The following is a 13,554-nucleotide window of genomic DNA, read 5'->3' on the forward strand; positions in this document are numbered from 1 at the left end:
GTTCCCAAGCCTGATAAATGGGGTCTCTTTGCCGCAGGGTCTCAATCCTGATAAATGGGGTCTCTTTGCCACCAGATCCCAAGCCTGAAAAAGGGGGTCTCTTCACCACAGGGTCCCAAGCCTGATAAATGGGGTCTCTTTGCCGCAGGGTCCCAAGCCTAAAAAAAGGGGTTTTCTTTGCCACAGGATCCCAAGCCTGAAAAAGGGGATTTCTTTGCCACAGGATCCCAAGCCTGAAAAATGGGGTTACTTTGCCACAGGATCCCAAGCCTGAAAAATTGGGTTTCTTTGCCACAGGGTCCCAAGCCTGAAAAATGGGGTCTCTTTGCCACAGGATCCCAAGCCTGAAAAATGAGGTTTCTTTGCCACAGGATACCAAGCCTGAAAAATGGTGTTTCTTTGCCACAGGATTCCAGGCCAGAAAAATGGGGTTTCTTTGCCAAAGGTTCCTAAGCCTGAAATTGGTTTTCCTTGCTGCAGGATCCCAAGCCAGAAATGGGTTTTCTTTGTCACAGGTTCCCAAGCCTGAAGTTAAGCTGAAAGCTTACCTTGTTAAAGGCTAAAAGATAAACTTTCTAACTTACAACATAAAATTAATTTTGCGTTGGTCCATGGTGGCTGTGCCACTACCAGTTCTTAAAAAACTGGTAACCCCATCTCCAAGAGGCCACGCCCGATAGCCATGCAATAACAGCCACGGGTAAAAATTGGGATCTTTTCGCCATAGGGACCCAAGCCTGAAAAAGGGGTCTCTTCACCACAGGGTCCCAAGTCTGAAAAATGGGGTCTCTTTGCTACAGGGTCCCAAGCCTAAAAAATGGGGTTACTTTGCCACAGGATCCCAAGCCTGAAAAATGGGGTTTCTTTGCCACAGGATACCAAGCCTGAAAAATGGGGTCTCTTTGCCACAGGGTCCATACCTGAAAAAATGGGGTCTCTTTGCCACAGGATCCCAAGCCTGCAAAATGGGGTTTCTTTTCCACAGGGTCCCAAGCCTGAAAAATGGGGTTTCTTTGCCACAGGATCCCAAGCCTTAAAAACGGGGTCTCTTTGCCACAGGATCCCAAGCTTGATAAATGGGTTTCTTTGCCAAAGGTTCCGAATCCTGAAATTGGTTTTCTTTGCCACAGGATCCCAATCCTAAAAAATGGGGTTTCTTTGTCACAGGTTCCCAAGCCTGAAGTTAGGCTGTAAGCTTACCTTGTTAAATACTAAAAGATAACTTTCTAACTTACAACATAAAAATAATTTTGCGTTGGTCCATGGTGGCTGTGCCACTACCAGTTCTTAAAGAACTGGTAACCCCATCGCCTAGAGGCCATGCCCGATAGCCATGCAATAACAGCCACGGGTAAAAATTGGGATCTTTTCGCCATAGGGTCCCAAGCCTGAAAAATGGGGTCTCTTTGGCTCAGGATCCCAAGCCTGATAAATGGGGTCTCTTTGCCACAGGATCCCAAGACTGAAAAAAGGGGTCTCTTCACCACAGGGTCCTAAGCCTGAAAAATGGGGTCTCTTTGCCACGGGATCCCAAGCCTGAAAAATGGTGTTTCTTTGCCACAGGGTCCCAATCCTGAAAAATTGGGTTTCTTTGCCACAGGATCCCAAGCCTTAAAAATGAGGTTTCTTTGCCACAGGATCCCAAACTTGATAAATGGGTTTCTTTGCCAAAGGTTCCCAATCCTGAAATTGGTTTTCTTTGCTGCAGGATCCCAAGCCTGAAATGGGGTTTCTTTGTCACAGGTTCCCAAGCCTGAAGTTAGGCTGTAAGTTTACCTTGTTAAAGACTAAAAGATAACTTTCTAACTTACAACATAAAAATAATTTTGCGTTTGTCCATGGTGGCTGTGCCACTACCAGTTCTTAAAGAACTGGTAACCCCATCGCCTAGAGGCCACGCCCGATAGCCATGCAATAACAGCCACGGGTAAAAATTGGGATCTTTTCGCCATAGGGTCCCAAGCCTGAAAAATGGGGTCTCTTTGCCTCAGGATCCCAAGCCTGATAAATGAGGTCTCTTTGCCACAGGATCCCAAGACTGAAAAATGGGGTCTCTTTGCCAAAGGGTCCATACCTGAAAAAATGGGGTCTCTTTGCCACAGGATCCCAATCCTAAAAGATGGGGTTACTTTGCCACAGGATCCCAAGCCTGAAAAATTGGGTCTCTTTGCCACAGGATCCCAAGCCTGAAAAATGAGGTTTCTTTGCCACAGGATCCCAAGCCTGAAAAATTGTGTTTCTTTGCCACAGGGTCCCAAGCCTGAAAAATTGGGTTTCTTTGCCACAGGATCCCAAGCCTTAAAAATGGAGTCTCTTTGCCACAGGATCCCAAACTTGATAAATGGGTTTCTTTGCCAAAGGTTCCCAATCCTGAAATTGGTTTTCTTTGCTGCAGGATCCCAAGCCTGAAATGGGGTTTATTTGTCACAGGTTCCCAAGCCTGAAGTTAGGCTGTAAGCTTACCTTGTTAAAGACTAAAAGATAACTTTCTAACTTACAACATAAAAATAATTTTGCATTGGTCCATGGTGGCTGTGCCACTACCAGTTCTTAAAGAACTGGTAACCCCATTGCCTAGAGGCCACGCCCGATAGCCATGCAATAACAGCCACGGGTAAAAATTGGGATCTTTTCGCCATAGGGTCCCAAGCCTGAAAAATGGGGTCTCTTTGCCTCAGGATCCCAAGCCTGATAAATGGGGTCTCTTTGCCACAGGATCCCGAGCCTGAAAAAGGGGGTCTCTTCGCCACAGGGTCCCAAGCCTGAAAAATGGGGTCTCTTTGCCACAGGGTCCCAAGCCTAAAAAAAGGGGTTTCTTTGCCTAAGGATCCCAAGCCTGAAAAATGGGGTCTCTTTGCCACAGGGTCCATACCTGAAAAAATGGGGTCTCTTTGCCACAGGATCCCAATCCTAAAAAATGTGGTTACTTTGCCACAGGATCCCAAGCCAGAAATGGGTTTTCTTTGTCACAGGTTCCCAAGCCTGAAGTTAAGCTGAAAGTTTACCTTGTTAAAGGCTAAAAGATAAACTTTCTAACTTACAACATAAAATTAATTTTGCGTTGGTCCATGGTGGCTGTGCCACTACCAGTTCTTAAAGAACTGGTAACCCCATCTCCTAGAGGCCACGCCCGATAGCCATGCAATAACAGCCACGGGTAAAAATTGGGATCTTTTCGCCATAGGGACCCAAGCCTGAAAAAGGGGTCTCTTCACCACAGGGTCCCAAGTCTGAAAAATGGGGTCTCTTTGCTACAGGGTCCCAAGCCTAAAAAATGGGGTTACTTTGCCACAGGATCCCAAGTCTGAAAAATGGGGTCTCTTTGCCACAGGGTCCATACCTGAAAAAATGGGGTCTCTTTGCCACAGGATCCCAAGCCTGAAAAATGGGGTTTCTTTTCCACAGGGTCCCAAGCCTGAAAAATGGGGTTTCTTTGCCACAGGATCCCAAGCATTAAAAATGGGGTCTCTTTGCCACAGGATCCCAAGCTTGATAAATGGGTTTCTTTGCCAAAGGTTCCCAATCCTGAAATTGGTTTTCTTTGCCACAGGATCCCAATCCTAAAAAATTAGGTTTCTTTGTCACAGGTTCCCAAGCCTGAAGTTAGGCTGTAAGCTTACCTTGTTAAATACTAAAAGATAACTTTCTAACTTACAACATAAAAATAATTTTGCGTTGGTCCATGGTGGCTGTGCCACTACCAGTTCTTAAAGAACTGGTAACCCCATCGCCTAGAGGCCACGCCCGATAGCCATGCAATAACAGCCACGGGTAAAAATTGGGATCTTTTCGCCATAGGGTCCCAAGCCTGAAAAATGGGGTCTCTTTGCCTCAGGATCCCAAGCCTGATAAATGGGGTCTCTTTGCCACAGGATCCCAAGACTGAAAAAGGGGGTTTCTTTGCCTCAGGATCCCAAGCCTGAAAAATGGGGTCTCTTTGCCACAGGATCCCAAGCCTGAAAAATGAGGTTTCTTTGCCACAGGATCCCAAGCCTGAAAAATGGTGTTTCTTTGCCACAGGGTCCCAAGCCTGAAAAATTGGGTTTCTTTGCCACAGGATCCCAAGACTGAAAAATGGGGTCTCTTTGCCAAAGGGTCCATACCTGAAAAAATGGGGTCTCTTTGCCACAGGATCCTAAAAAATGGGGTTACTTTGCCACAGGATCCCATGCCTGAAAAATGGGGTCTCTTTGCCACAGGATCCCAAGCCTGAAAAATGGGGTTTCTTTGCCACAGGATTCCAGGCCAGAAAAATGGGGTTTCTTTGCCAAAGGTTCCCAAGCCTGATAAATGGGGTCTCTTTGCCGCAGGGTCTCAATCCTGATAAATGGGGTCTCTTTGCCACCAGATCCCAAGCCTGAAAAAGGGGGTCTCTTCACCACAGGGTCCCAAGCCTGATAAATGGGGTCTCTTTGCCGCAGGGTCCCAAGCCTAAAAAAAGGGGTTTCTTTGCCACAGGATCCCAAGCCTGAAAAAGGGGATTTCTTTGCCACAGGATCCCAAGCCTGAAAAATGGGGTTACTTTGCCACAGGATCCCAAGCCTGAAAAATTGGGTTTCTTTGCCACAGGGTCCCAAGCCTGAAAAATGGGGTCTCTTTGCCACAGGATCCCAAGCCTGAAAAATGAGGTTTCTTTGCCACAGGATACCAAGCCTGAAAAATGGTGTTTCTTTGCCACAGGATTCCAGGCCAGAAAAATGGGGTTTCTTTGCCAAAGGTTCCTAAGCCTGAAATTGGTTTTCCTTGCTGCAGGATCCCAAGCCAGAAATGGGTTTTCTTTGTCACAGGTTCCCAAGCCTGAAGTTAAGCTGAAAGCTTACCTTGTTAAAGGCTAAAAGATAAACTTTCTAACTTACAACATAAAATTAATTTTGCGTTGGTCCATGGTGGCTGTGCCACTACCAGTTCTTAAAAAACTGGTAACCCCATCTCCAAGAGGCCACGCCCGATAGCCATGCAATAACAGCCACGGGTAAAAATTGGGATCTTTTCGCCATAGGGACCCAAGCCTGAAAAAGGGGTCTCTTCACCACAGGGTCCCAAGTCTGAAAAATGGGGTCTCTTTGCTACAGGGTCCCAAGCCTAAAAAATGGGGTTACTTTGCCACAGGATCCCAAGCCTGAAAAATGGGGTTTCTTTGCCACAGGATACCAAGCCTGAAAAATGGGGTCTCTTTGCCACAGGGTCCATACCTGAAAAAATGGGGTCTCTTTGCCACAGGATCCCAAGCCTGCAAAATGGGGTTTCTTTTCCACAGGGTCCCAAGCCTGAAAAATGGGGTTTCTTTGCCACAGGATCCCAAGCCTTAAAAACGGGGTCTCTTTGCCACAGGATCCCAAGCTTGATAAATGGGTTTCTTTGCCAAAGGTTCCGAATCCTGAAATTGGTTTTCTTTGCCACAGGATCCCAATCCTAAAAAATGGGGTTTCTTTGTCACAGGTTCCCAAGCCTGAAGTTAGGCTGTAAGCTTACCTTGTTAAATACTAAAAGATAACTTTCTAACTTACAACATAAAAATAATTTTGCGTTGGTCCATGGTGGCTGTGCCACTACCAGTTCTTAAAGAACTGGTAACCCCATCGCCTAGAGGCCATGCCCGATAGCCATGCAATAACAGCCACGGGTAAAAATTGGGATCTTTTCGCCATAGGGTCCCAAGCCTGAAAAATGGGGTCTCTTTGGCTCAGGATCCCAAGCCTGATAAATGGGGTCTCTTTGCCACAGGATCCCAAGACTGAAAAAAGGGGTCTCTTCACCACAGGGTCCTAAGCCTGAAAAATGGGGTCTCTTTGCCACAGGATCCCAAGCCTGAAAAATGGTGTTTCTTTGCCACAGGGTCCCAATCCTGAAAAATTGGGTTTCTTTGCCACAGGATCCCAAGCCTTAAAAATGAGGTTTCTTTGCCACAGGATCCCAAACTTGATAAATGGGTTTCTTTGCCAAAGGTTCCCAATCCTGAAATTGGTTTTCTTTGCTGCAGGATCCCAAGCCTGAAATGGGGTTTCTTTGTCACAGGTTCCCAAGCCTGAAGTTAGGCTGTAAGTTTACCTTGTTAAAGACTAAAAGATAACTTTCTAACTTACAACATAAAAATAATTTTGCGTTTGTCCATGGTGGCTGTGCCACTACCAGTTCTTAAAGAACTGGTAACCCCATCGCCTAGAGGCCACGCCCGATAGCCATGCAATAACAGCCACGGGTAAAAATTGGGATCTTTTCGCCATAGGGTCCCAAGCCTGAAAAATGGGGTCTCTTTGCCTCAGGATCCCAAGCCTGATAAATGAGGTCTCTTTGCCACAGGATCCCAAGACTGAAAAATGGGGTCTCTTTGCCAAAGGGTCCATACCTGAAAAAATGGGGTCTCTTTGCCACAGGATCCCAATCCTAAAAGATGGGGTTACTTTGCCACAGGATCCCAAGCCTGAAAAATTGGGTCTCTTTGCCACAGGATCCCAAGCCTGAAAAATGAGGTTTCTTTGCCACAGGATCCCAAGCCTGAAAAATGGTGTTTCTTTGCCACAGGGTCCCAAGCCTGAAAAATTGGGTTTCTTTGCCACAGGATCCCAAGCCTTAAAAATGGAGTCTCTTTGCCACAGGATCCCAAACTTGATAAATGGGTTTCTTTGCCAAAGGTTCCCAATCCTGAAATTGGTTTTCTTTGCTGCAGGATCCCAAGCCTGAAATGGGGTTTATTTGTCACAGGTTCCCAAGCCTGAAGTTAGGCTGTAAGCTTACCTTGTTAAAGACTAAAAGATAACTTTCTAACTTACAACATAAAAATAATTTTGCATTGGTCCATGGTGGCTGTGCCACTACCAGTTCTTAAAGAACTGGTAACCCCATTGCCTAGAGGCCACGCCCGATAGCCATGCAATAACAGCCACGGGTAAAAATTGGGATCTTTTCGCCATAGGGTCCCAAGCCTGAAAAATGGGGTCTCTTTGCCTCAGGATCCCAAGCCTGATAAATGGGGTCTCTTTGCCACAGGATCCCGAGCCTGAAAAAGGGGGTCTCTTCGCCACAGGGTCCCAAGCCTGAAAAATGGGGTCTCTTTGCCACAGGGTCCCAAGCCTAAAAAAAGGGGTTTCTTTGCCTAAGGATCCCAAGCCTGAAAAATGGGGTCTCTTTGCCACAGGGTCCATACCTGAAAAAATGGGGTCTCTTTGCCACAGGATCCCAATCCTAAAAAATGTGGTTACTTTGCCACAGGATCCCAAGCCTGAAAAATGGGGTCTCTTTGCCACAGGATTCCAAGCCTAAAAAATGAGGTTTCTTTGCCACAGGATACCAAGCCTGAAAAATGGGTTTTCTTTGCCACAGGATTCCAAGCCTGAAAAATGGGGTTTCTTTGCCAAAGGTTCCCAAGCCTGAAATTGGTTTTCTTTGCTGCAGGATCCCATGCCTGAAATGGGGTTTCTTTGTCACAGGTTCCCAAGCCTGAAGTTAAGCTGAAAGCTTACCTTGTTAAAAGCTAAAAGATAAACTTTCTAACTTACAACATAAAATAAATTTTGCGTTGGTCCATGGTGGCTGTGCCACTACCAGTTCTTAAAGAACTGGTAACCCCATCTCCTAGAGGCCATGCCCGATAGCCATGCAATAACAGCCACGGGTAAAAATTGGGATCTTTTCGCCATAGGGTCCCAAGTCTGAAAAATGGGGTCTCTTTGCTACAGGGTCCCAAGCCTAAAAAATGGGGTTACTTTGCCACAGGATCCCAAGCCTGAAAAATGGGGTTTCTTTGCCACAGGATCCCAAGCCTGAAAAATGGGGTCTCTTTGCCACAGGGTCCATACCTGAAAAAATGGGGTCTCTTTGCCACAGGATCCCAAGCCTGAAAAATGGGGTTTCTTTTCCACAGGGTCTCAAGCCTGAAAAATGGGGTTTCTTTGCCACAGGATCCCAAGCCTTAAAAACGGGGTCTCTTTGCCACAGGATCCCAAGCTTGATAAATGGGTTTCTTTGCCAAAGGTTCCCAATCCTGAAATTGGTTTTCTTTGCCACAGGATCCCAATCCTAAAAAATGGGGTTTCTTTGTCACAGGTTCCCAAGCCTGAAGTTAGGCTGTAAGCTTACCTTGTTAAAGACTAAAAGATAACTTTCTAACTTACAACATAAAAATAATTTTGCGTTGGTCCATGGTGGCTGTGCCACTACCAGTTCTTAAAGAACTGGTAACCGCAACGCCTAGAGGCCACGCCCGATAGCCATGCAATAACAGCCACGGGTAAAAATTGAGATCTTTTCGCCATAGGGTCCCAAGCCTGAAAAATGGGGTCTCTTTGTCTCAGGATCCCAAGCCTGATAAATGGGGTCTCTTTGCCACCAGATCCCAAGCCTGAAAAAGGGGGTTTCTTTGCCACAGGATCCTAAGCCTGAAAAATGGGGTTTCTTTGCCACAGGATACCAAGCCTTCTTTGGCAAAGAAATGGGGTTTCTTTGCCAAAGGTTCCCAAGCCTGAAATTGGTTTTCTTTTCTGCAGGATCCCAAGCCTGAAATGGGGTTTCTTTGTCACAGGTTCCCAAGCCTGAAGTTAGGCTGTAAGCTTACCTTGTTATAGGCTAAAAGATAAACTTTCTAACTTACAACATAAAATTAATTTTGCGTTGGTCCATGGTGGCTGTGCCACTACCAGTTCTTAAAGAACTGGTAACCCCATCGCCTAGAGGCATCACCCGATAGCAATGCTATTACAGCCACGGGTAAAAATTGGGATCTTTTCGCCATAGGGTCCCAAGCCTGAAAAATGGGGTCTCTTTGCCTCAGGATCCCAAGCCTGATAAATGGGGTCTCTTTGCCACAGGATCCCGAGCCTGAAAAAGGGGGTCTCTTCGCCACAGGGTCCCAAGCCTGAAAAATGGGGTCTCTTTGCCACAGGGTCCCAAGCCTAAAAAAAGGGGTTTCTTTGCCTAAGGATCCCAAGCCTGAAAAATGGGGTCTCTTTGCCACAGGGTCCATACCTGAAAAAATGGGGTCTCTTTGCCACAGGATCCCAATCCTAAAAAATGTGGTTACTTTGCCACAGGATCCCAAGCCTGAAAAATGGGGTCTCTTTGCCACAGGATTCCAAGCCTAAAAAATGAGGTTTCTTTGCCACAGGATACCAAGCCTGAAAAATGGGTTTTCTTTGCCACAGGATTCCAAGCCTGAAAAATGGGGTTTCTTTGCCAAAGGTTCCCAAGCCTGAAATTGGTTTTCTTTGCTGCAGGATCCCATGCCTGAAATGGGGTTTCTTTGTCACAGGTTCCCAAGCCTGAAGTTTAGCTGAAAGCTTACCTTGTTAAAGGCTAAAAGATAAACTTTCTAACTTACAACATAAAATAAATTTTGCGTTGGTCCATGGTGGCTGTGCCACTACCAGTTCTTAAAGAACTGGTAACCCCATCTCCTAGAGGCCATGCCCGATAGCCATGCAATAACAGCCATGGGTAAAAATTGGGATCTTTTCGCCATAGGGTCCCAAGTCTGAAAAATGGGGTCTCTTTGCTACAGGGTCCCAAGCCTAAAAAATGGGGTTACTTTGCCACAGGATCCCAAGCCTGAAAAATGGGGTTTCTTTGCCACAGGATCCCAAGCCTGAAAAATGGGGTCTCTTTGCCACAGGGTCCATACCTGAAAAAATGGGGTCTCTTTGCCACAGGATCCCAAGCCTGAAAAATGGGGTTTCTTTTCCACAGGGTCTCAAGCCTGAAAAATGGGGTTTCTTTGCCACAGGATCCCAAGCCTTAAAAACGGGGTCTCTTTGCCACAGGATCCCAAGCTTGATAAATGGGTTTCTTTGCCAAAGGTTCCCAAGCCTGAAATTGGTTTTCTTTGCTGCAGGATCCCAAGCCAGAAATGGGTTTTCTTTGTCACAGGTTCCCAAGCCTGAAGTTAAGCTGAAAGTTTACCTTGTTAAAGGCTAAAAGATAAACTTTCTAACTTACAACATAAAATTAATTTTGCGTTGGTCCATGGTGGCTGTGCCACTACCAGTTCTTAAAGAACTGGTAACCCCATCTCCTAGAGGCCACGCCCGATAGCCATGCAATAACTGCCACGGGTAAAAATTGGGATCTTTTCGCCATAGGGACCCAAGCCTGAAAAAGGGGTCTCTTCACCACAGGGTCCCAAGTCTGAAAAATGGGGTCTCTTTGCTACAGGGTCCCAAGCCTAAAAAATGGGGTTACTTTGCCACAGGATCCCAAGTCTGAAAAATGGGGTCTCTTTGCCACAGGGTCCATACCTGAAAAAATGGGGTCTCTTTGCCACAGGATCCCAAGCCTGAAAAATGGGGTTTCTTTTCCACAGGGTCCCAAGCCTGAAAAATGGGGTTTCTTTGCCACAGGATCCCAAGCCTTAAAAATGGGGTCTCTTTGCCACAGGATCCCAAGCTTGATAAATGGGTTTCTTTGCCAAAGGTTCCCAATCCTGAAATTGGTTTTCTTTGCCACAGGATCCCAATCCTAAAAAATTAGGTTTCTTTGTCACAGGTTCCCAAGCCTGAAGTTAGGCTGTAAGCTTACCTTGTTAAATACTAAAAGATAACTTTCTAACTTACAACATAAAAATAATTTTGCGTTGGTCCATGGTGGCTGTGCCACTACCAGTTCTTAAAGAACTGGTAACCCCATCGCCTAGAGGCCACGCCCGATAGCCATGCAATAACAGCCACGGGTAAAAATTGGGATCTTTTCGCCATAGGGTCCCAAGCCTGAAAAATGGGGTCTCTTTGCCTCAGGATCCCAAGCCTGATAAATGGGGTCTCTTTGCCACAGGATCCCAAGACAGAAAAAGGGGGTTTCTTTGCCTCAGGATCCCAAGCCTGAAAAATGGGGTCTCTTTGCCACAGGATCCCAAGCCTGAAAAATGAGGTTTCTTTGCCACAGGATCCCAAGCCTGAAAAATGGTGTTTCTTTGCCACAGGGTCCCAAGCCTGAAAAATTGGGTTTCTTTGCCACAGGATCCCAAGACTGAAAAATGGGGTCTCTTTGCCAAAGGGTCCATACCTGAAAAAATGGGGTCTCTTTGCCACAGGATCCTAAAAAATGGGGTTACTTTGCCACAGGATCCCATGCCTGAAAAATGGGGTCTCTTTGCCACAGGATCCCAAGCCTGAAAAATGGGGTTTCTTTGCCACAGGATTCCAGGCCAGAAAAATGGGGTTTCTTTGCCAAAGGTTCCCAAGCCTGATAAATGGGGTCTCTTTGCCGCAGGGTCTCAATCCTGATAAATGGGGTCTCTTTGCCACCAGATCCCAAGCCTGAAAAAGGGGGTCTCTTCACCACAGGGTCCCAAGCCTGATAAATGGGGTCTCTTTGCCGCAGGGTCCCAAGCCTAAAAAAAGGGGTTTCTTTGCCACAGGATCCCAAGCCTGAAAAAGGGGATTTCTTTGCCACAGGATCCCAAGCCTGAAAAATGGGGTTACTTTGCCACAGGATCCCAAGCCTGAAAAATTGGGTTTCTTTGCCACAGGGTCCCAAGCCTGAAAAATGGGGTCTCTTTGCCACAGGATCCCAAGCCTGAAAAATGAGGTTTCTTTGCCACAGGATACCAAGCCTGAAAAATGGTGTTTCTTTGCCACAGGATTCCAGGCCAGAAAAATGGGGTTTCTTTGCCAAAGGTTCCTAAGCCTGAAATTGGTTTTCCTTGCTGCAGGATCCCAAGCCAGAAATGGGTTTTCTTTGTCACAGGTTCCCAAGCCTGAAGTTAAGCTGAAAGCTTACCTTGTTAAAGGCTAAAAGATAAACTTTCTAACTTACAACATAAAATTAATTTTGCGTTGGTCCATGGTGGCTGTGCCACTACCAGTTCTTAAAAAACTGGTAACCCCATCTCCAAGAGGCCACGCCCGATAGCCATGCAATAACAGCCACGGGTAAAAATTGGGATCTTTTCGCCATAGGGACCCAAGCCTGAAAAAGGGGTCTCTTCACCACAGGGTCCCAAGTCTGAAAAATGGGGTCTCTTTGCTACAGGGTCCCAAGCCTAAAAAATGGGGTTACTTTGCCACAGGATCCCAAGCCTGAAAAATGGGGTTTCTTTGCCACAGGATACCAAGCCTGAAAAATGGGGTCTCTTTGCCACAGGGTCCATACCTGAAAAAATGGGGTCTCTTTGCCACAGGATCCCAAGCCTGCAAAATGGGGTTTCTTTTCCACAGGGTCCCAAGCCTGAAAAATGGGGTTTCTTTGCCACAGGATCCCAAGCCTTAAAAACGGGGTCTCTTTGCCACAGGATCCCAAGCTTGATAAATGGGTTTCTTTGCCAAAGGTTCCGAATCCTGAAATTGGTTTTCTTTGCCACAGGATCCCAATCCTAAAAAATGGGGTTTCTTTGTCACAGGTTCCCAAGCCTGAAGTTAGGCTGTAAGCTTACCTTGTTAAATACTAAAAGATAACTTTCTAACTTACAACATAAAAATAATTTTGCGTTGGTCCATGGTGGCTGTGCCACTACCAGTTCTTAAAGAACTGGTAACCCCATCGCCTAGAGGCCATGCCCGATAGCCATGCAATAACAGCCACGGGTAAAAATTGGGATCTTTTCGCCATAGGGTCCCAAGCCTGAAAAATGGGGTCTCTTTGGCTCAGGATCCCAAGCCTGATAAATGGGGTCTCTTTGCCACAGGATCCCAAGACTGAAAAAAGGGGTCTCTTCACCACAGGGTCCTAAGCCTGAAAAATGGGGTCTCTTTGCCACGGGATCCCAAGCCTGAAAAATGGTGTTTCTTTGCCACAGGGTCCCAATCCTGAAAAATTGGGTTTCTTTGCCACAGGATCCCAAGCCTTAAAAATTAGGTTTCTTTGCCACAGGATCCCAAACTTGATAAATGGGTTTCTTTGCCAAAGGTTCCCAATCCTGAAATTGGTTTTCTTTGCTGCAGGATCCCAAGCCTGAAATGGGGTTTCTTTGTCACAGGTTCCCAAGCCTGAAGTTAGGCTGTAAGTTTACCTTGTTAAAGACTAAAAGATAACTTTCTAACTTACAACATAAAAATAATTTTGCGTTTGTCCATGGTGGCTGTGCCACTACCAGTTCTTAAAGAACTGGTAACCCCATCGCCTAGAGGCCACGCCCGATAGCCATGCAATAACAGCCACGGGTAAAAATTGGGATCTTTTCGCCATAGGGTCCCAAGCCTGAAAAATGGGGTCTCTTTGCCTCAGGATCCCAAGCCTGATAAATGAGGTCTCTTTGCCACAGGATCCCAAGACTGAAAAATGGGGTCTCTTTGCCAAAGGGTCCATACCTGAAAAAATGGGGTCTCTTTGCCACAGGATCCCAATCCTAAAAGATGGGGTTACTTTGCCACAGGATCCCAAGCCTGAAAAATTGGGTCTCTTTGCCACAGGATCCCAAGCCTGAAAAATGAGGTTTCTTTGCCACAGGATCCCAAGCCTGAAAAATTGTGTTTCTTTGCCACAGGGTCCCAAGCCTGAAAAATTGGGTTTCTTTGCCACAGGATCCCAAGCCTTAAAAATGGAGTCTCTTTGCCACAGGATCCCAAACTTGATAAATGGGTTTCTTTGCCAAAGGTTCCCAATCCTGAAATTGGTTTTCTTTGCTGCAGG

This window comes from Pseudophryne corroboree, chromosome 5 (genome assembly GCF_028390025.1).
Source record: "Pseudophryne corroboree isolate aPseCor3 chromosome 5, aPseCor3.hap2, whole genome shotgun sequence".
In the NCBI taxonomy this organism is placed as follows: Eukaryota; Metazoa; Chordata; class Amphibia; order Anura; family Myobatrachidae; genus Pseudophryne; species Pseudophryne corroboree.